Raw genomic sequence first — 24,374 nt, forward strand, 5'->3', positions numbered from 1 at the left:
CACCAGCCGTGTCCTACTGCTGTTAATGCTGCCGGTCTCACTCTTGGTTATTATATCATTACCGCTTCTACGACCACAGCTGCTAATTCTGCTACCACTCTTGTTTCTATCATCATCATCAATGATCAATCGCATCGTCACTCGCTACTCCAATACCAACAGCTGCTTGAGCTGATTCTTCTTCGTCTCCTTGCCGCTTGCTTGCTCGCCGCTGCTGCTGCTCCTGCTGCTGCTGCTCTTTCTACCGCTGCTGCTGCTGCTCCTTCTGCCGCTACCGCTGCTGCTGCTCCTGCTGCTGCTGCTGCCGCTGCTCCTGCTGCTGCTCCTGCTGCTTCTGCTCCTTCTGCCGCTGCTGCTGCTGCTGCTCCTGCTGCTGCTCTTTCTACCGCTACCGCTGCTCCTGCTGCTGCACCTGCTGCTGCACCTGCTGCTGCTCATGCTACCGCTGCTGCTGCTCCTTCTGCCGCTGCTGCTGCTCCTGTTGCTGCTGCTGCTCCTTCTGCTGCTGCTGCTACTGCTGTTGCTGCTCCTGCTGCTACTGCTGCTGCTCCTGCTGCTACCGCTGCTGCTGCTACCGCTGCTTCGCTCGCTTCTCTCTCTGCTCCCGCGCCCGTGCTAACCCCACCCACTCGCGGGCGGGCTCAGCCCGCGATGATGTCAGATGGAGCAGGCGGTACCCCCCCCCAGTCCGGGCACTGCGCTCATCCCATGCGCACTCGCCACAGAGCAGCAGCAGAAGCAGAAGCCAGCTCAGCTCAGCCCAGCCAGCTCAGCCGGCAGGCAGCTGACACTGCGCGTCGCCGCTCGTGCTCGCGCTCGCCTGCCCGCCGGCTACCGTACGGTGAGGAGTGTGACCTGGAGCATTGGGATTAGAGGCGGGTTGGGAGGGGGGTCCATCGTATGAGAGGGGTGCTTCCATTGTGTACAACTTGCGCGGCGAGTAGCCTCGTCGGTGTGCGGTGGTCGCTGTTGCTTTTTATTTCATTGGCTTTTATTTAACGATGCGATGTGACAGTGGCACATCTCCAGCACGCTGCGAGAGAGGTAGAGAGATAGACGGAGAGAGAGAGAGGGAGAGAAGGGCTGCGTGCAGAGCGAGAGAGAGAGCGAGAGAGTGAGCGAGAGAGTGAGCGAGAGATGGGGGTTTACATAAAGCAAAGTTATTATTAAAAAAAAAATATTACGAAATGATGAACGAACCAAAGTGCCGAATACACCGAGCATCTTCTTGTTTCCACTGATCGTAAAAAAATGAGCAAGGCATGTTTCTCTCTGCGTTCTGTTACTCGCTCTGGGACGGATAAGATTAACCCTGCCTCTTTTGCCGAGTGAGACACCGCTGTTTGATGCGCGCACTGTGAATGCCGTGACATTTTTTTGTTTGTTGTATTTCTTCGTTGCGAGAAACGATCTCTCCGCTTGCACGTGTTCAGTGAGCGTCGTTGATTGCAAAACGCGCCGTTGCCAAAGCGGCTGTAGCGGCAGCATCGGCGGTGGCGGCATCACAAACAATTGCGTCTGATGATTGACGGGTGGATGAACGGGATGCGTGTTCGTTGGTTCAACCGTGGCCGTTTGTGTACATTTGCAATACCTGCGCGTGCGATTGTGTACACGCGCGCAAATGGTGTGCATCTGCGTGCGTGTGCATGGTGTGCATGTTGAGTATGTGTGTGTGTGTGGTCTTGAGCGCGTAAGCTCTGTAATGAATACGCGCATGTGGATATCGAAGCGCACACGTGGAATGTTCTTAGAATGTACACATAGCCGAAGGTAGAGAGTGTAGGGGATGTTCCTGCTCGCGTCAATGTACGTACGCGAATGTCGTGTGCATAAGCTTGCCTATGGTGTGTGTATCGGCTACTGTTTGTGTGCTGGTAATGCATACGCGCACGCGTTTGTGTGAATGTGTCAGTTGTAGCGGTCAGCGCTACGCTGCGCTACGGACCCGGGCGACACGAGTTCGATTCCCGCTCACGGCCAACACCAAGTGACGATTATCTGAACCGGTCATGGGCATCCCCTAGGTCGACTCAGCCTCAAATGAGTACCTAGTTCGGTGCGTAAAAAAATAAAACATCGCCACTGGGGAGACAAAGGCGGCCGGGCGCGGTGTTGACCAACCCACCTCGTGTCCCGTGCCGCCCTTCGTAGCTGCTCGCTAACAGCACTTGCCCCAACAGTCTGTTAAGGCTGTACGGGGGACCTTTGTCGTTGTGCGGGTGTGTTGTGCATCAACGCGCCACCTCCACACGACAATGCGCATGTAACGGTGTGCCCGTGCAATGTGATCGAATGTCATCATCATCATCATCGCCACCGCCACCATCAGCCACGATGGATCCACTGCTTGAATTGAGGCTTCAAACAAGCCGCAAGCGTAACGATACCACACGGCACCTGCCACGCGGGGTGGGGGGGCAGAAGAGCGGCAGATTGTGCCGAGGGTTCCGTGCGACCCGGGCACATTTCTCAAGGCGGTGTTCTTTTAAAAATGTGTTTCCTTTCTTTCTGTTCTCCTCGCGAGCGTTTAACTTGGAACGAGTCCGCAAATCCGAAGGAAAAATGAAAAAAAATATCCACGCTAGCCCGACTCGCGAACGCTATCCATCACCCAGCGTGTATGTGCGTGCGTGTGGTTGTGTGAATGATCAGCACTTGGGGAGATAAAGGCGGCCGGGCGTGGTGGTGGCGGTGGTGTTGGCCACCCCACTCCATGGCGTTTGCCTTTCCTGAATAAGTGCTGGGTGCTACCGAAGCACTTTGCCCCAGTAGCCTGGACGGGCTTTCTCTGTGCGCCATTAGAGCCGGTTGTGTGTTATCACCAGCCACGCAAAAATCCACTGCTGGATGAATGCCTCCCCAAGCCATCGAACATGTCTCACGTTCACGCGATAGTACATCAATCCACGTGACCACCTGCGCACGAGACAATCTCAGCGCTCCATCTCTCTTCGGTGGACGTGCTCTCTCTATCGAAGCCGCGTTTCCATCCCTTGAACTTGCCAGCCACTTGGTTATTATTTTTTGACCATCGGTCGATCAAACCCTTCTCGCGGCGTTGTTATTACCCAAGCCCACACACGCACACGCACTTACTTTAACACGACGCCGTATTTAACCCGCGAATACACGTGCTCACGCATTGTGTATATACGTCGCATTGTGCCTATGTGTGTGTGTGTCAGTCGTGCTTATCCTGTGTGCATGCACGTAGATATAATGCATGCGCTACACGTAGGATTAGTGGAGTGCAACATACCGTACGCATCCTGTTGTGCGCTTCTTACTGGGAGCGGTGGCGCAGAGGTTAGCTCACCGCACCGTGAACCCGGCGACCGTATACGTTCGATTTCCACTCACGATTAACGTCAGTGGCGGGCGATATCTGGGGCGGCTCTGGGTCTCTCCCGCCCATGCGCCGAACGGCACAAAGCAGCGTGGTGAAGTATGGCCAATCAACCTCTGACGACCGACACGTGGTGGGGGACCCAGTGAACGTGGAACGTGGGGCCAATGTTGGTCCAACGGTTCCAACCTCATGGAAACGTTGGCTGAACGTTTGCGTGTTTGCTGGGGCGGCCTTCATCCAGCAGTGGATTGGCAAAGAGATGATTTTTTTTGTTATAACACGAAGTTAACTGCTCGAGTGTTCAAACGCTTCTCGAACGGGGACGTATTGTCTGAACATTGCCCGACTTACGCAGACCATATGCGGGTTATACGACGCCCTTGTTTCCCCTTGCAATTTAAAGCAAAAGTAGGGGATGCGTCTTATAAGCCAGGAGGCGTGCGCGCACGTGTGCGCGTGTGTGAGCAGTTCCATGTAATTGTATTTACAGCGGGCACAGGTTTGGGAATGTGCCCTACTTTCAAGAGCATCTCATAATCTAGAAAATCCGGCTATAATATGAACAAACATTTATATTTTTGAGCAGGTAAGGCCCACTGAGCGATATAGCTGTTTTTTTTAGAAGCGACCTGGCCACAAATGATAGCTCAACGAAGTGGCTTATTACGTGGAAATGTATAGCAGCAAAATACCCTAAACGCATGTCTCTAAACGTGGAGGGAAAACCGGAGGACCCGGAGATAAATTCACGCGACCACGGGGAGAATATGCATACTCCAAATATATAGGCATCAGGGTTGAGATCGAACCAACGACCTCCTGTATACCAGCCAAGATAGATAACATCTCACCACTGTGACACCTATATGGTGTTAATGACAGGGAATAAATCATTTTCATCCTCAATTAAAATCGGTTTTTTTTGTGGCGAAGGGGCGGGACACAAAGGATAGTCTTGCACAAATGATAGTAACATCTCATCCTGTGTTCTTGGAATCGCAGAATATAACAAAAAAACGTGAACGATAATAAAACAGCCAAAGTATGACAACTGCTGTTGATATATATATACGGTCACAATTTCCACGTCAGTCATCGCCACTTGGCAAAATGTTTTTTAAATCTTGTGCAGCCGCTGTGCACGTGGTAGGAATATAATCCGGTTGTGGTGTGTGCAATGTGAAATCATGAGCCCTTGCCTCCCTGCCACTTGTGTCGCTGATGCGGTGAGTGTCCTTAGGTTTGTTTTATTTTTTATACCCAAACACTGTGTTCATTCGTACAATTAAGGCGTGATTTATGTGCGTGCGTTTGTTTGTTGTTCAGCCTGCCTGAGAGCTGACTGTATTGAAATCAGATGTGATTGTTCATAACACGTCCAAAGGCACTCGAGTTGGATGATATGTTCATTGTTAGTGTACATTCATGTTTTGGCATTTGTAGATATTTGTAGATATTAAGCTTGGTAGCTGGGGTTGTGGGAACACGAGTGTCTTTTTTCGTGGCTAATTAATCTTATCTTAACTGTATTTCTATAGCACCTCATTATAATGATGTTCAGCCGTTTGTCAGTACACTGCTCGAGGAAGGCATGCCCACACCTTTAAGAGATGGAGGTTGTCTGACGATACTCCACCATGGGATCCAGTGCAGGTTGGTACAAGGGATTGGCCAGGTCTGGCTCAGATATCGGTGTACTTCGGTGTGGCTGGGAATTGGACTGAGTTTGTTGGCAATACATCTTACACACCTTTGAGTGAACAAGTCATAAGCATGTAAAAAAAAGAAAATTACTTAAAGCTGCTCTGAATGATGCACTTGATGGGAGGCCCAAATGCCAGTGTCAATATGGTAGTTTGCCTTACTAGCCATGGTTCAAAGGTAAAGGTGAGTGCAGCTCACGCCTCTGCCTGTAGAAAGGCCTCACCCAGAGAGGCTGCTCTCGAAGGTAATTTGACCAACTCTCACCAAGCTGGCCCAACCATCTTGAAAGTAAGCAAGTGAGTAAAACTCAGTTTTTTTTAACGCAATTCACACAAGGCCCAGCAGCGCTTGTGTTGGGAGTACCCACAGTTTGCTCCACCACATGCAACCTGCCGATCGACTAACTGTTGCGTATTCGGGAGGACAGAGATTGGGGGGGGGAGGGCATTTAAGAAATGTGCCAATTTATTCAACTGCCATGCCTGGGAGATTGAATAAAACTGGGGAACTCTGGAATGCAAGTCCGGTGTGCTCGCCGTTCTGCCACGGTAGCGTTACATATACATTGCCACAGCTTGGGCTGCATCAGGGAACCGAGTCTTGGTGCCCTTCAAATGAAAGGATACCCTCTGCGTGTGTGCTGCTTTTTCACTGATCCCTGAAACGATGATTGGTTTTATTTCAACATCTCTTCCTGCGGAGCGCGCGTGGAGAAGGGGGCCTCTAAAAATTGCATTAAGGGGGCAGTTCGGGGTGGAGCAGGGCGAATGAAAGAAGGTGACAGTGAAGCATGTTTTAGTCAAATATCTATTAGGCGATGCAACCTCATTTTAACAAATCACCTCATTTGTATGACAGATATGATACATCATGGACAGTGCTGGTGTCTCTGCCCAATGTAATCGGGGTCTCGTGGTGCAAACCCCTCACTTTAATAATCCTGAGAGAAACGTGTCTCTTTTTAATATGTTCCTAAAATTAAGTACCTTCAACCGTTTAAATGTAAAAATTTTGAACTGTAGGGCTTCTTTGTTACCATTGAAACCAGAACCTTCTGCTTACACAGTGAAGCCGCCTTCTTCCCTGTGCCTTTAATGAGTATTATTATTATCCCCTGGAAAGCCATTTGTCCCTCTGCAAATTAAACACCGGCCACTTATGGGCACACCCCCTGTTTAATTATTCCTGGACGTCCCGCCTGTTTTGTGCTCACAACGACTTGGTGAGTGATGTAATTATACATAGTTACAAAATGATCAGTTATGCCTTAATGAGGATCCATAATTTATTTTGTTTATTTCTTTTTATCGTGCTTCAGGACTTAAACAACTAAATTGTTCCGCGAAAGCATATTTAGCAATCGCTTATTGATTGACTTTTCAAGCAGATCGCTGATGGTATTAATGCGTTCCCGCAGCCTTCAGTTGAAAATTCAAATTGGTTATTAGGAGCTAGGGGTGGGAGGTGCAGCCCACTGTGGGAGAGAGGATTTGCTGTGCATTTGTTGAGCAATCATTTGTGGCCAGGTCGCTTCTGAAAAATTTAACCCGTAAAAACAAAGTTTTTCACTATAAATCCTTTATATGCGTGGCGGCTAGAGTCCTCTCGTCCTCTGGCTTGAGATGGCTGCCACCTATGGGTCAGATGATTGCCTGCCACCATTAAGCAATTGGTAATTAAATATAAAAACATTTTCCCTAAAAAGTGTAAAATTTTGGAAAACATTTTTCACGAAAATAAATTGTCATGCACAACGAGTCTGTGTGCAAAATGTCAGCTCGATTGGATCACGGGAAGTGGGTTAAAAAACGACCGAAAGATTTGCACGGTCATAAGCGCGCAAGCAAGCAAGCAAGTGAACTTAATATAAAGGATTTAAAAAGAACGAAGAGCTCGGTGGGCTTTACCCGCTAAAAATAAAAGTAGTTTCGTTGTAGTTCGTGTGTGTGAGATTTGATTTTCTTCCGCTTCACTTTGCACTCCTGTTGTAGTTTTGTTTGTTTGTTGCTGTTGTAACCTTCTGACCCGTCCCTACTGGACATCCGTAAAAAAAAGAGCTTCATAGCTCATGGGATTTCTCCAGGATAAATAAACATTCTCATTCTGATGTATCGCTTCCGACACCGAGCAGCTGGAGGCATTTCATACACGCTGTTGACGGCGCAATTCTTGAGATCAGGTGGTCTGACTTTGTTACAAATATCACTGTCACATCCCGCACTGGTCTTTCCCGACATAGGGGACCTCATCCGACACCTCTATAAGGCCTATTCGGGCGCGTGACTCGTTTTCAACCCGATGTTCCATCTTGCCGTGCCCTGCGGTTGAGTGTCCAAATCAGACCTGGATCAGAACGTGACTGCACGTAGGTTCACCCAAGGGGTCGCCCAGGCTCAACCTGGTGCTGCTCATGGATCACCGCACTCGACGTGGACATGCCTATCCAGGAGGCCTGGCTAGGGCGAAATGTTAACTACCTCGCCTGCCACACAGGAGGTCGTAGGTTCAATCTTGACACTGACGCCTGTATATTTGGAGTTTGCATGTTCTCCCTGTGGTGGAGTGGATTTTTCTCCGGGTCCTCCGCTTTTCCCCCTCCACGTTTAGAATCAACATCACGCGTTTCGAGTATTTGGCTGCTGTAATTCTCCGCATGATAAGCCACTTCGTCGGGCTGTCATTTGTGGCCAGGTCACTTCTGGGAAAAGAGCTCTGTAGCTCAGTGGGCCTTACCTAGTAACATTTAAATTAGTTTAGTACATATCTTCTTGATTCTTTCGGTAAAGTCACGTAGAATGGAAATAAAAAAAAACATAATAAAATAATTACTTTTATTATTTCCATTCTACGTGACTTTACCGAAAGAACCAAGAAGATGAATCCCTGCAGTCACGAAAGCTTTAAATCGAAGTTTAGTACATAGTTTAGGATCGTGACACCTGGGGGAGAATTCAGATTGGTCCATTGATGGCTCAGCGATTGCTTCGACTGCTGCTGCTGCTGCTCTTTGGGAGGAATAGGTTTAGTGGCTTCTTTTAAAAAAAAAATGCTTGAGAAGATGACAATCATTCCTGTGGTTTGCTACCAGTCTTTGACGGCTCGCACTTTCAAATCTAGCAACTCGGAGGAACGGGTATCTGGATCGCGCCGCTGAAGAACGACGCAGTCTGCTGCACATGCAAGGCCGCCAAGTGCCTGTATGAGGCAGATAGCAAAGCAGGTCACACGTGCGTCTACGCATGCCGCCTTTTTTCCCCTTGTTTGTTTCCTCCCAATGTACGTTAACATACAAAAGAGACAGGTTCAGAAAGGTCATGGTTACACGTGGATTAACCGGCGCTCTCCAACATGTGCTTGTCTATAGAAGAATCGAGTGAGCGGTTGTCGGCGCAACATTTCGCGCGCGCGTTTGTAAAGACTCCGTGCTTGCTGTGGGTTGCGTCTGCAAGTTTTTTTGGGGCAGCCCTTTTTGATCAATTTGGCATGTGTGTGTATAGATAGTGAGTTCCAACCAGCAACACGGCTTTATAGAAAATGTTGTTTATATTGGCTCATCCTTATGGTTACCGCCCTCAACCCCACCATTACGTCAGACACAGCTAAGGCACGAGAGCTTGAAGCCGCAGCTGGAACGCGTAACAAAGAAATTGGCTGAATGTCCCAAGCAGGACCAAGAGCTCCCCTTGGAAATATTATTTTGACTCCGTTGAGGATTTCCTGGGTAAATAATTAATTACATTTTGTAAGTTACTCTGTGTACGCGAGCCACTTCAGGGATGTCAAGGTCCCAAGTGGGACCAGTATTTCCCCAGGTGCCAACCAAGTCAGAGACTCTTACTGGCCCGGTGCACAGCTCTCTCTTCGGCAGTCAACAATGTGTGCTGTCATAAAACGTGCTCGGGGGAAGCCGGGCCAGGGAAGGGAATCCCTGGTGGCCACAGATTTCTCTGATAGGCAAGATTGGCATTGCCTATGCAGAGGTTAAGGTGTCTGTCAGCGTGACATTGTGCAATTGCTCGGTCGAACTCGGCGTGGGCGCTCCCACAGACCTAGGCAGAACACCACGCTGTAAAATACATGGCTCAAAACATTTGTCTTCCAGAACTTGGAAGCGGGAAAGCAAACAGCAGCGGTAATATTTTTGCAACAACAACAACAAAAATAGCTTAGAGAAAACGAACGCTCCGCATCGGCTAATGCTGGTAAAAAAAACCCAGAAGTACATCTGCGTTGGCACAAATCAATTTAACCCCGTGGTAAGGACATCATAATTTGGGGTGATACTACATTCGCGCTGGTGCACAAGCACAAATAACAAAAAACGCAACACGTTCGTCAATAATAACCATGCCCTGGATATAGATGGAAACCAAACAAATCATCGGCGATTCATCTTCTTGGTTCTTTCGGTAAAGTCACGTAGAAGGGAAGTAATAAAATAATAAAATAAAATATAATAAAATAATTCTCACGACGTTTCGGCCACAACGCAAGCAGCCGTCCTCAGGTGAAGACCGTCCTCAGGTGAAGACCAGCCCTGTCGGAAAGACAGACCTGGTCTTCACCTGAGGACGGCTACTTGCGTTGTGGCCGAAACGTCGTGAGAATTATTTTATTATGTTTAATTTTTATTATTTTATTACTTCCCTTCTACATGACTTTACCGAAAGAACCAAGAAGATGAATCCCTGCAGTCACGAAAGCTTTAAATTGAAAAATCATCGGCGATGTTTCGCGCATTGGCCCTTCGCGATGGTCCCTTTGCTGTGAAGAGCGTGTGTTGTTGAACAGATGGCGAGTTTTGAGGTGTGGGTGGGTTTGGGGGGGAAACGAATTCCCGGGGAAGGGATGTGAATGTGGCTTTCACAGCTGATGACAACGACTTGAGAGTGGCCGTTGGTAAGCTGTTGCTTGTGCTGGGCCCGCCGAGGAACCATAATTAATTGTTAATTCATCCGCAGGGCGCACGCGGGGGCTTGGTCTCCTAAGCGATAAGAAATACCGACCGTGTCTAGGTCGTACGGTCCCCCCCCAACCCCGCCCCCCCCACGTTTCCCCGCGGCACGCGACCGATCCGCCGGCCGCCTGTTTGAAACTCTCCCGTGCCTTTGTTCAGCTTGTGCTTGTTAGCACAGCGAAGCTTGAGACGATCACAACGGTCAGCAAGATGGGAGGGGGGTGGTGGGTTTACACCCCTTCTGCTTTCCTTTTCCACCCCGTGTGTCCCCTCATTCCCCCCCCCTCCTCCCAAACTCTTTTAAAACCATGATTCGGGGGGGGGGGGGGGGGGATTGAGGGGTTTGGGAATATTCTCCTTTGTTGTTTGTTATATAAAAAAAAACATGCAACTTCATCTACAGCTCGGCTACGAAACCTGGAAGATTAATAATGACAGCGTTAAAGCGTGAGTGTAGAACGGAGGGAGATTTTAAATCGATAGCTATGGTGTAGCAGCTTCCAAGAAAAAAAAAAGACTTGTGCTCTAATCACCAAACACCTCACTAAATCCCTAAAGGCACACCGGTGCAAATTTACCATACATAGCCTATATTGTTCATCTGCAAAGAGGTGCAATTACGTCTGCAAAGTTGTGCATTTAAGAGATAAGTATATATGCTGGGGCGTTTAAATGGTAGATGCACTTTCATGCGGCAGGATTGCGAGTTAACCAAGATGCGTGCCACGTTTTATTGTCTTGATTTGCATTGAACAGCGAAGTAATTTATAAAACCACAAGGCATTAAATGCATTTCTTTAAAAAAGAGGAACATTTCTGTGACCACGAGCTTTTGCCAAAAATCGCACTTATAATAACATTGAACACTGAATATGTAAATGTTGAAAACTGCCATTCATTCCGAATGCTTCATTATGCCCTTGGTTATTAATTTTAAATGCCAGTAATTAAAATAACCTTTCAACAAAACATTGAACTTTAAAGCCGTAAATGCTATCCACTTTTCATGACATATAACCGCGCTCATTTTTTTTCATTTAAGCCCACCTTGTCTACAAACAAGTGGATTTTATTAGCCGCGGTATGTCGACAGGCTGACCACAATTAAACTTGAACTCGTGTTTTCTGATGACTGCGCCGGTTTTTTTCGGGTGGCACTTTGGCGACAAATAATGAGGGCATGGCGGGGCCAAACGACTGTCTCAAGCAAATGCGACAGCGAAGGAGGGTGGAGGTCTCATTGCGAGAGGCTAAGGAATTGATCGCGACCTGCATCTGTTGAGCCGCCGCACCGAGCGAGGCGAGCGCCTTGCATTGGCACCCTGAGTGCTCATTCGCCGGCACGAAGCCGTTGCCGATAGCTACCGGCAGCTCGCACGAGACGCAGGGTCTCCTCCCAGCCAGTCTTAGTTCAATGATAATGTATTTTTTATGCTGTTACGCTTAGAGCGTGTGTGCATGAGTTTTGCGTTTGAATCGATAAGTGATTTGTACTTTCAACATTTGCTCCCCCCCCCCGTCCATCGATTTTTTTGATGGGGGGTGCGCTCGCTAACAAATTGTGCGTGTGTGTGTGTGCGCGTGTGTGTGTAGTGTAGCGGTTAGCGCGCTGCGCTATGAACTTGGCGACCCGGGTTCGATTCCCGCTCACGGCTAACACCGGTGACGACTATCTAAACCGGTCCTGGGCCTCCCCTAGGTCGACTCAGCCTTAAATGAGTACCCGGTGTGGTGTGTAAACATCGCCACTGGGGAAACAAAGGCGGTCGGGCGTGGTGCTGGCCACCCACCCCCTCGTTCGTGTACCGTTCCGGCCTTCATAGGTGCTCGCTAACAGCACTTGCCCCTACAGTCTGTTAAGGCTATACGGGGGATCTTTATCTTTGTGTGTGTGTGTGCGGAGTTTGGGGTTTGCGGATGGCTTTATTATTGGGGCTCCTTTGTTTGTAGGTGGTGCATCATCCGTCTCGGCGATTACTCGCAAACAGCAAGCTGAGTCAATCTGACCTCTTGTTGGGCCTGACGAAATGAGACATCAATTCTGGGAAAATAAATAACTGCGTGCCCTATGGCACGTAAACTAAAAATTTAAAGAGAACATTCAATAAAAAATATTATAGAAATCGTGATGATTGTAATTTCTCGGCACTTGCTCATTGTTTGCCTTAAGTAGCGTTCATCGCTTCGAGGCAGGGAATCCATTAAAAAGGAAGGATTTAGTGCTTGAGACACATTTGCTCCTGTCGACGCGTTAAAAAGACTTTTGGGTTTTACGAGAACGGCAGTTTGCGGGCGAGGACACTTTTCCGCAACTTTCGCATTGTCAGTTGCGATTTTTCCTGCAATAGGTCTGCGTCTCATGTGTCTTTCCTCCTACGATTGCAATGGGTGTGGATATGTATTGATTTTGATATAAAATATTTAATATGAGTGTAAGTCAAATTCCGCTTCATTCGTGGCATGCTGTGTCCCCTAAGATGCCGCATATTTATTCACACTGTCCTGTAAAGTGTGAGCTAAAGAGGCTTTTAGGAGTTACAGAAGCGTTGCACAGCGAATAGCCAACTTGTCTTTTGAGCAGCATCTGGTAAAGGTCACGTCGAAAGGGCACTGGGGACTCCTACGGGTGTCCGAAATGAACGCAACTCGAAAGAGTTGGAAGAAGGGCACTTGCCTCAAGCTATAGTTCTATTTTATTCTGAAAACATTTTGGCAGTTTAATAACAATAAGTTATTGCATGCACTACATCTGGCGTTCCAGCCAAGACCATTACTTATATTGTGACAGTGTCTCCGGGTGTGTACAATGTATACGTTTTGCATATATTGTATCCGGTAGATGGATTAAGTTGTTCACGGGCTGTTGACAAATAAAATATCCAACATTTGCGCTCAAAGCATCATCCCATGTACCCAGTGTCTGGTCAGCTACGAAAATGCGGGCTACCAGTAATTGGCCGCGTCTGCTATATTTGTTTCAACTCCCCAGTGGAAGGCTTATTTGTTTTTTCGAGCCGAGATAACCGACCCTGGGTGGTCCGTTTTTAAAAAAATCCTTTATATTAAGTTCGCTTGCTTGCTTAGGACCATGCAAATCTTTCGGTCGTTTTTTAACCCACTTCCCGTGATCCAATCGAGCTGACATTTTGCACACAGCCTCGTTGTGCGTGACAATGCATTTTCGTGAAAATTTTTTTCCAAAATTTTACACTGTTTAGGAATTTTTTTAAAATATTTAATTACCAATTGTTTAATGCTGCCAGAGAATCATCTGACCCATAGGTGGCAGCCATCTCAAGCCGGAGGACGAGATGACTCTAGCCGCCCCGATGCCACGCATATAAAGGATTTATAGTGAAAAACTTTGTTTTTACGGGTTAATTTTTTTACATTGGTGTGCAACATCCTAATGGCTTTCTGTGGAAATGGTGGAGGGGGGGGCAATTGTCTAAGGGTAACTTTTTTGACCGCCGCTATGGCAGTCTCCTTCAGCGGCGGCACAGTGATGTCGGGAATTTGCCTCCGCGGTCTTCCTGCAGGAACACAGCGCGTGTCTATTAATCACGGTTGTTCAGGCCACTCCGGACGGCATTAATACAATCAATCTTTGGGGTAGTTGTCAGGAGAGTGCAGATTCTGGGTCATAAAATCTAATTTTTGTGACGCATGTTTCGTGAAATCTGATGAATCTCGGCTATGATTGTATTAAAAAAAGATGCTTTAATGAAATAAGGCTATGGCAGTATGTTATATGAATGCCATGAGGCTTTAGTGCTTAATGTAATATTAAATCACGAGACCTAACATTCTGCGATGTTGCCTATTTGGCTGCAAAACTTTGTTCCTTGGCGTTATATTCATAAAGATGTGTTTAAATATTCACAATTTTCTTGAGTTGCTGTTGGCAGGAGTTCTTTTAGATAGCAGGCTTGCTAGCATGTGCCGAGTACATTGCCGTTTAATGAGGAATAAATGTGAGAAACTACTGAATTACTACTGAATTTCCTGATATAAAAATGTAATTACTAATATCACAGATTTGATGGTCAGGCTTGGTCGATAGTTTTTGATAAAAAAATTTGTTTATTTTGAAAATGGTATTTTTGAAAGGAGGAATTGAATTACTAATATCAATACATTCTAGGGTTAGGGTTATGCATGGTCATTCATCCTTTTGACACAAACGTTTTGAAATGAATATCAGAGACTGAGAGATTACAGTTTTAAGTGCTCCATTCAAACTCAAAAATAAAGTTAACTCTGCGTAAAAAAAGTAGGTGTGATTACACGTCTTTTATACATTTGTACATATAATAGCTGATATGTTTAATTTAAGGATTTATTTAAGTGGAAACTGGATTGACTTTAAACCCAACACAAAGAATAACAATTAAAATGTATCAGTTGGGTGCAAGCCGATATCTTGTCTTCGTAAAATGGCTGTTTGGGATTGATATATAATCAAAACTCCATTATTATTTGCAATTACAGTTTATGTAAGGGTTGTGCATGAACGTTATGAATATTAGTTAGCTATGCCACACACAGCGGGATGCTGGCAGAACAATTTCCCGTCGTGACAGCTTCAACAACCGTGCACATTTCTTAAATTCCTTCCTTCCCCACCTGTGCCAATCCAGCAATATACATTTGTAACATCACAGTTAAGCGGTCCACGGTTAACCCATCGACATGGTGGGGTAAAGTGTGGGCACTCCAACCCCTTCCAAGACGGTCTGGGGGCCAGCGTGCAAGAGTAGAGATCAACATCCTCTGAAGGAGGGGGGCTTTGTAGAGCGCCCTCCAATGAAAGCCCCTTCCGCCACCAGGGTGGGGAGCAAGTCCTTACTGGGTTGCACCTTTACCTAATGCACAGAAGGTAACATCAACCGAGCAATTAATTCTTGGATATTTTTCACGTGTGGAAGGACTTGCGAAACAAAGAGAAAACGTAAAGTCCTCTTCCTTATCATCCTCGTCGTCGTCACATTCGCTTTATTGATCGACGGCTTGGTAAGAACACAATTTCATAGGCGAGTGCAGGAATTTGGAAGGAATAGATGAAAATCAACTCTTTTATCCTGAAGAAGCTCCTAGGACATTGAGCGCTACATTGGACGTTGTGTCTGACAGCACCCGGTACAACACGAAACACACGGCTTGACTGTTCAACGGCGAACACTCGCCATCATCAAGATCAGAAGTCATTGCACTCTAACTTTCCAGACCAAAAAAAAGATATTTAATCAGAGAAGCCTGCTTCAGATGGAATTCAGGTACATTGCAGAAAGGTTTGCTCGGTTATCCTCGGTACACGAGGCATCACACATGAATGAGAATTATTCGAATCTGGTATTTATTCCTGACACCAGACAGGTCAACAACCTATTGCTCGACTCCATTGAACAGGCCAAACCCTTGGCCTTTGCAGGAAGATGTCACCACACGCACAATGACGATGTTGACATCTTTCGATTTAAAGCTTTCGTGACTGCAGGGATTCGTCGTCTTGGTTCTTTCGGTAAAGTCGTCATGTAGAAGGGAAGTAATAAAATAATAAAAATAAAACATAATAAAATAAAATAATTCTCACGACGTTTCGGCTACAACGCAAGCAGCCGTCTTCAGGTGAAGAATGAGACGCTGCCAAGCTACGAGCTTATATATAAGCTGGGTTGGAGGTGGAAGAAGAGCGCCTTAACAAAAAGAATGTGCATATCAAGAGGAATTTAGTTGACATCTGCACAATCCACCAGCCTGGATGTTGAGTTGCAGTCATGCGCCACCACGAAGTGAGCGATGAGGAGGGGGGTGAGGATAGTTTGAGAGCAGCGGGCAACCACTTTGCAGGGGTGAGCGGGGGGGAGATCGCAGGGTACAGGAGTGCACTGACAGGTCAGAGGAGTACGGGTTCCAGAGTCCCATACCACGCGGGAGACATGTTCACCACATCCATATGCGAGCTGTGGCAGAACAGTGCAACGGGGGTCTGTCAGATGCCTTTGGCGGCTCCGCTTGTGACCGCGCATTAATATATTTGCATATTTTTTTGTTGAGAACAAAAAAAAACATAACATCTTCCCGCATTAGTCATTCTGCACCAATAGTTTCCAAAAGAGTACGGAGGCAGCGCGCTTGACGCGAAAGAGCCAGCCTGTCTGCGGGTAAACACGTTTTGTGAACATGGTCGAAATGCAAATGCCGAGTGAGTGTTTTTTTTCGGTGGTTAATTGGGGTGCTTGCCTCTGACCATTTAATGAGGCCGTCTGATGAACTTGAACAGATGTGGTTTCAAAACACATGCCAGCTTTTGCCTGTGTTGTGTTTGAAGCAAACTGTCTCTCCTCTTGCAGAGATGTTGCACTTACTTGTCTCTCTGTGGATGTACTGTAATCTAAATTATTAAATTTGCATCAGTAGACTATTGTCACCAATGTCCTTGCGAGATTAACCCACTGTGCCAAGGAGGCACAACCCCTATTACTATCTCATTGTGATTCCAGTTTTTCAGTGCATTAAAAATATATGAAGGAGAGGGATTCTCTGAGGATTTTTTTTGTATGACCCATGGCCTCCGTGTGAATTCATTGTGCGGGAAGCCGTTCACTTCCGCATGCATATTAAAGAGTGCTTAACAAAACATTAAAAAATCACGGTGAGGAGTGGACGATGACAAAAACTCACAGCGTGATATGGGCACTACCCTCCCTCCCCCCCTTTCTTCACATTACACGATTTATAATTATTATTTAGTCTGGAATTTGCAAATGCCAACGACTGCTTGTGGGATGAAATCTCGGGCGCGCCTTTTCCTTGCCGAGTCTCGAGTCAGCGGCCAATCCCAGAGGCAAGCTGCGCCTAAATAAAAGCGCATCAGTGTCACGCGGAGACGCACATCGTTGTAAGCAAGGTGGGGGGGGGGGGGTGTGCAGGGTTGCAGGTGGGCGGGGGTGTTACCGACGAAGTCATTGCATTGCGACAATAGTTGGGAACGGTGGCTGTCAGCCACAGACTGCGGTGTTCACGGCCCCATAGCCTGACCGACGCTATTGTGCGGGCAGGGCAGCGCGCGAGTGCGAATGTGTTGATGCTTTTAAATACGACCCGATGCTTGACTGAGAATCGGGGTGAGCTGGGCCAGTCTTGTAAGTGTAAACATCTTATTACCGACCCCAGGAGTTTGCTGTGTGAAGAAGGCATCACCTATGACAAGGGCTGTTTTGTGTTCGGTTCGAGCGTAATGGAGCGTGTTTAGGTTTGGATGGTATAATGGTCTAACAAAAAAAACCTTAGTTAATGTATTAATGTATATATATATGAAAACGTAGAAGCTTTAGAGAATGTTACGTCTCAACGATTCCTAATAAACGGTTGAGTCGGACGCTTCTGTATCTCGCTACTGCGATGAAGCAACATTTTTCCTGTATAAATAATAAAAATAGAAAGTTTACATTGCATCGGAGCGTCTGTGTCATAATTTACAATATCGCTGGAACAAATTGTTATTTTCATTGCGTTCACAAAGCAATTTACAAACAGCTGACGTGCTAGAAAATAATAAATTATACATTGCTCATGATTATTCATCATTCCAAAATCCAGAAGCTAAGACAATCTTGTTGTTTGTCTGCGAAAGTGCTGAGGCGGCTTAGCCTCGTAATTTACGTAAGATTTTCGTTTTAATGTAACGACTAATTGCCTCTGCAGGTCACGGGACAAATAGGTGATACAAAGGAGTGCGCAAACACAAGCCCGACGGCGTAAGGGTTGTGCCGTGGAGCCATGATGTCAAAGGGGTAATGCCGCACGCGAGCTAATAAACACTCGGTGGTGTGAGATAAAAATAATACGAAGGCACCTTGGGTTCACGTTGTTAATTCGATGCAAGTAGGGGGACGCGTGGCAAGAGAAGGGTTATTGTTGGCTTAGCGGCCACCGTCTGGGCTAAATGCCTAAGCAAATTATCCCCGTGTGTAGAGTTCACAATATTAATCACCAAGGGGGGGGGGGGGGTGGGGGGAAATCTAGATTTCAAAATGATAGAGAGTACTCCAACATTCCGTTTCCTGTTATTCTCCAATGCGCCCGATCTCGACGCATCTCAGAAGCTAAGCAGGTTTTTTGAGCCTGGATAGTGCTCGGACGGGTGACCGTCATCATGCACGCACACAGACACACAGGTTGTCTTGCGAATTGCGAGGCTACGTGGTAGAGGCAGCAGAGGGCTGTGGAGCACAATTCACTGTTGTATTTTACTTCTGTGCTCCCCGACATCGCCGGCTCACAACGACCCAGCGTCATGGTGTATTGACAAACCCACCACTGCGACTGGGCGCGGGTGTGTGGGTGAAGGCTTTCATCCATTCGCGAATTGAAAATGGCTGTGGTTTTGTTCTCTTCTTGATGTAGACTCTTTCTTTCTTTCTTACGACACAAAAGCGTGGAGGAAATGTGAGGGTGAGAGCCAGGGCACTTGGAATGGGGTTGAGTGGCGGTGGAGAGAGGGAAGAGGGAGTTGGAATTAAATAAGTGCAGCATGCACGGCCTGATGATGGCTCGGTGGGGCGGTGCGATGCACAAACGTTGCCCAATAATGGGCTCGCTCATGTTGAGAACGGAGCTGTAATTAACTGACGTAGCAACCAAAATCCTTTTTATGAGTTTTTGTCGCGTGCAATGACCTCGCAATCAATGGGGGGATGGGTGGGGGGAATATGCAATCACGCTGCGGCGAGGTGAGCAACCCTCTCTTACCCCTGGGGGCCGTGCGATGCTCATCCTTCAAATGTACACAGATTTATTTATCAAGCTCAACCTCAGCAACGAGTAGCAAGCGCGACGGCGGGCGGGCGCGATGCAGGTCACATGACCCACACGGGTGCCGTTCAGGCCTTAATAGGTGCTCGCTGACAGCACTTGCCCCAGTGGTTATATGAGGCCTGTCGAGTAGATATTTTGTTTTTATATTGGTGGTGTTATCCCATCAACGGTGCCTCCGAATCGCGGCCATGCGCGTAAGTGGCAGTTGGAAATGGATGTGTCTGGTGTGAGACCCTCTTGGGTTGGACTTTAAATGAGTGCAGTACAACGTCGCATATCCATCCGTCACGTCTCCACGCGGACCAATTAACTGCCCACACTCAGCGCAGTTTATGTGCGTGGTGTAACTGTAATTGTTTTGGATTTATGTTCACACATCTGACCTCATGCCTCGGTCCCCCAAGCCAAGTTGGATATGCGACGTCGTACGTGTGTACAGGGTGGTTCAGATATTTTGTGACCACCCCCCCCCCCCCACAATGAATTATCTTTCAAACAGAAATTAATATGTGAACGAAAAATTATGTTCGGGGATGTCAATTAATTGCGGGGGGGGGTCACAAGACGCCTGGACCACCCTGGGAACAAGTGGCTGGTGTTGCTGTGCTCAAAATCGACACAAAGCACATGGCATTGACCCCCCCCCGCCTGCCATGTTGGTGCCACCAGCATTAATCAATGATTTCCACAAGCGCTTACCGCTGAATACACATAGGCTTACACGGTGATTTATTTCTTTTCAAAATTGTCCCTATTGTACGTACGCAGTAAATGTACCAAGGACAAGGTCAGAAAGGAAAACGCAATGACAATTATGTATTGTGAGAAAACACGGTATTTTTGTTATTCCGCTCGCAGTCATTTTCTGTTTAGAAATCAGTGTCTGGTAGAATAAGAATAATGATGACAATAGGGCCCTTTACCCTTGAAATCCTCGGATGTTCGGCCAATCCTATTGATGACTTTTAGATATGTGGATGGAGGTTAGATTATCCAGAGAACATCTACACACAAGAGGGGGTGACACCCCAAGCTCCACGCAGATAGATTCACGAATCCATTACTCTATTGCCATCTCTTGTCCCATTTTCCAACAGTACTTGCAACTGGGAGGGGGTGATGAGGGCAGAATAGTAAATCGCATCATGATTGCCCATTGAAATAGATGCAGAAAAATGCAAACACAAAGATTCACCATTAAACGTGCATAGACTGCTGGGGCAAGTGTGGTTAGTGAGCAGAGTAAAGCCAGCATCACGTCCTTCCAACTTTGTCTTCCCAGTGCTGATATTTACACACTGCATCAGGCACGTATTTAAGGCTAAGTCAACCTAGGGGAGGCACAGGGCCAGTTCTCATATCACTCACTGCTAACGTTAGCCGTGGCTATGAATTGAACTTAGGTTTCTGAGACCACAGCATAGTACACAAATGCCCGTGTCACCCCTCCTCGCATAAATGCACGCGTGCACACACAAATAAATGGGTGCGTGTGTATAGGTCATCATTTATCAACTGCTGGATGAAGGCCTCCCGAAGCCGTCACTATCTCTCGCAGTCATTAGTACATTAATTCATCATTTGCCACACGTGGTATTCAATCTCTTCTCATAGAGCAGGATTATCACAAAGGCGGCATGTCTCTCAGACGTAAAATGTGACAGCAGGGGGTGACGTTGCTGTGTGTAATCCAAATTTAGTCATTTGCAGCGTAATTATTCAAATTGTACAAATTTGGACCATAGCAACCACCATAATGGCATACTCATTTCGAATGACATCGGGGTTGGGTGGTGGTGGGGGTCACTGATCATCCACTGTAAAGTTTGACGGAGTGCGTCATTAGTATGGTGAATACAACCGCGGTATTAACCAGGGCAGCGTGCCGGATTCGAACCACGTACGTTCGCTGCGATGGTGCCGCCCGTATGGGCGTACACACGAACGCTTGATCCAGTGATGGGCCGAGGCCAGAGTAGGTGGTGCAGTGTGCGTGACGTTAAGCGCCATGCAATGCGTTTCGCTCCTAAATCACTTCTGTGTCTGCGCTATAACCATAAATGGACACTTTTAAAGCCATCATTGGCGCTGCTAATTGTGTTGCTCTTGCCCACAGTCACGTGATGAGTCTAACGTACACGTGCACAAACCGTGCAGACACTTAACTGTGTATATATATATTTTTTATTTGTGTGGGTGGGAAAAAAACAATCTGCATCCCTGGTGTGCAAGAGATTTAGAAGTTTGTGCTTGGGCAAGCAGAATTCGAATTTTTTTTAAATCTTGCATTAATAACGTCCATGATTTGGTGTTCTCTCTAAATATATTTTAAAAAAAAACATGCAGTTAGCTGCTGTCCCAAGCATGGATTCATTAAAATATGATATTGAAACTTAACCTAGGAGACACCACGCACAAATACAATTAGCTGATGTGTAAAATCAATGCAGAGCAATGCAATTAAGATATTAGGATAACAAGCTGGGCAAGCAAGCTCAACGATTGGGCCTTCATTTTTTTTTGTCTCGATAAATCCTTAACGATGGCATGCGAAGGAAATAGATATATCTCCGCATTTGGAAGACGGTCAGGGTTTTTGTGTGTCATTGCGATAACACGGGAGTTATGTGTCAGTGTAAGTTAATGTAGAAACAGCAGAGGTGTGGACTCGAGTCATGTGACTTGGACTCGAGTCAGACTCGAGTCATGAATTTGATGACTTGCGACTCGACTTGGACTTGCATAACAATGACTTTGTCCCACCTATGAGATGTGGACTCGAGTCATGTGACTTGGACTCGAGTCAGACTCGAGTCATGAATTTGATGACTTGCGACTCGACTTGGACTTGCATAACAATGACTTTGTCCCACCTATGAGATGTGGACTCGAGTCATGTGACTTGGACTCGAGTCAGACTCGAGTCATGAATTTGATGACTTGCGACTCGACTTGGACTTGCATAACAATGACTTTGTCCCACCTATGAGATGTGGACTCGAGTCATGTGACTTGGACTCGAGTCAGACTCGAGTCATGAATTTGATGACTTGCGACTCGACTTGGACTTGCATAACAATGACTTTGTCCCACCTCTGAGAAACAGTAATACAAGCTGAAAACTTCATATTTACTGTATATATATATAATACAAAGCTCTCATGTCACCACCAAACAACCCATTTTGATGTGCTGTCTCCAGGTCGTTTCATAGACCTTGGGCTAAGTAAAACTGAGGTCAGTTCAAAGACAAAAATCTTCCATCTGTTGGGGTGAGTGCTGTTAGCAAGCACGTTTGAGGCTGGCATGACTCACGAGGGGATGGTGGTTTGGTCAGCCACTGCACTTGGATACCTTTTAACCACACTCAGTTTAGGCTGAGTCAACTTAGGCGGGAGGCCCATGTTGGCAGGCAATATCAACCGCGTCACTGAAAATGAACACAACGCTCGTATCCCCACGCACATACACACGTGACGGCATTTTTTGGTTTTTAAAATATATATTCCCCTGCAGAGTAGCAAGAGAACGATGACTCAAGCAGTTACAATGTGTGAATATTATTCGCGTATTTAACTTCGTGTTGAAGAGTCGGGTTTGCACGAAAGAAATTAACGCGTTGACGAAAGTGCACGGCGTGTGCATGCAAAGCAGTGCGCTTATTCGCAGGGGTGACTAGCTGGGGGGGGGGGGGGGGGGCGCTGAGTTGAAGAACAAGATCCTAACGGTTTGCGGCCGTCGACGGTCACGAAACAACATCCGACGCGGCGGTGAATGATGGGCCAGGAACGATCGCATCGGGGTGCCACGCAGTTGCCCCGGATAGCAGGCGGCCGTGTCGGAGGCACCCCACCAGTTGTGCTGGGGCACTCGCTTTGTGCTCTGGCTCTGACTGTCTCTCTCTCTCTCTCTCAGGAGGTGCATAATGGCCATGTTCTCCTGGTTTTGCGCTTCCTTGGCGACGGTAGATAAACTAAACTGAACTCGATATATTTTTTTTATTTTACCAGATAAAACCCACTGAGCTCTACGGCTCTTTTTTAGAAACGACCCGGCCATAAATGATAGCTCAACGAAGTGGCTAATAACGTGGGAATTTATAGCAGCCACACACTCTAAACGCACGCTTCTAAATGTGGAGGCACAAACCGGAGGACCCGGACAAATATCGATGCGAGCACGGTGAGAGAGAGACACACACACACGCACGCACGCAAACTCCAAATATACAGCAGGTATCAGGGTCTGCATCGAACCCACGGCCTCATTAATACCAGGCCGAGGTAGTTGACATCTCGCCACCGGTGACCTTCGTGAACGGCGTCAGGTCACCGCGTGGACACTGCGGGACACTTTACGCCAAAAGGCGCTGGGCCCCGCAGCGCGAACGCGCCGAACGAGCGGCGTCGCGCGATGCGACGTTTGAGCGAACGAGCGTCCCCTGGTACTCGTTCCCCCAGAAATATCTCCGAGATTTACTCCGCATCTCCCGAGGCCCTTTGACCTTTTGTGTTTAGTGCGTTGTCATTTCCCCCGCACCTCCGTTGAGCGCACGGTTGGCTATACACGGTGCAAAAGAAGTTCAACGTGTGTACCATATGTACGACTGGATAGCAAAACTCAACACAATACGTTTAAATGTCCTTATTTCTCTAAACGACATCATCATCATTTGCGTATACGTAACTGATTGCTAAATAAAACTTGCATTATTCGTGCTCTTCAGGCATTTATACTTACCCTATGTCTAAGTTGTACTTAAATGTAATTGGCTTACCAACTTTTCCGCAGGCTTTGCCAAGAGTTGAGTACACTCACCAATTAGCACACAAACAAACGACACGATGAACGTAAAATAAATGCGTTTAAAATTATTTGTTTGTAGTACTTTACAACATTTACAGTACACGTCCAGGTTTGCTTTGCCTGTTCACTGTTGAACAAGGATAGATGTTTGCTGTTCTGCCCTCGATAGCTCACAGTGCCTCTTCCACCTGTGTTTGTGCTTGATCGCCCATCCAAGAAGAAGCTATCGTCAGGCCGGCTTAGCTTGCGAGGTCTGATGGGATTGGGCGCCCTCCGTGTTGATTTGGTCATAGGCACTTTAACACAATTAGAGTATCCATTTTTTATTGTTGTAATGTTTTATTCAGATACGCAACACGGCTACAACAATTGGTTCACGGCACAGTGACAAATATAATTACGTACATTAATTTCAGTGGTTATTTAGAACACCATGGCACACCATTGTTACGAACTATAGAGAAGTTTATTTAAGAGTTTTGTTCCAAGCATAAGCATGGGTTTTTCTCTGTTTGAAATGTTAAAGGTGTTGTGTTGTTGCGATTAAGTTGAGCAAAAATCTGCTGAAATATTCATGGGGGGGAAGTCATTATCGTTAGGAAAATGGTCACGGGGAAATATTACGAAAATAAATATTTGCACACGTGGTCAATCCACTGCTGGACGAAGACTTCCCCACCACGCTGCCACGGACACCTCTCACAATCTCACGGTGTAATTATACTCGACCAAGCG

General features: G+C 46.9%; 1 protein-coding gene across 3 annotated transcripts in view; it reads left to right on the plus strand.

Moving 5' to 3' along the window:
• Nucleotides 1-721: 721 nt before the first annotated feature.
• The window catches only part of LOC144723278 (teneurin-3-like), a 469,866-nt gene continuing 446,213 nt past the window's right edge, over nt 722-24,374 (plus strand). For all 3 annotated transcript variants that reach the window (XM_078601881.1, XM_078601882.1, XM_078601883.1), the window contains exon 1: nt 722-841. The gene's annotated coding sequence lies outside the window, so the exon portion shown is untranslated. The remainder of the gene's footprint in view (nt 842-24,374) is intronic.

Source organism: Lampetra planeri, chromosome 17 (assembly GCF_965212315.1).
Source record: "Lampetra planeri chromosome 17, kcLamPlan1.2.h2, whole genome shotgun sequence".
Taxonomy (NCBI): Eukaryota; Metazoa; Chordata; class Hyperoartia; order Petromyzontiformes; family Petromyzontidae; genus Lampetra; species Lampetra planeri.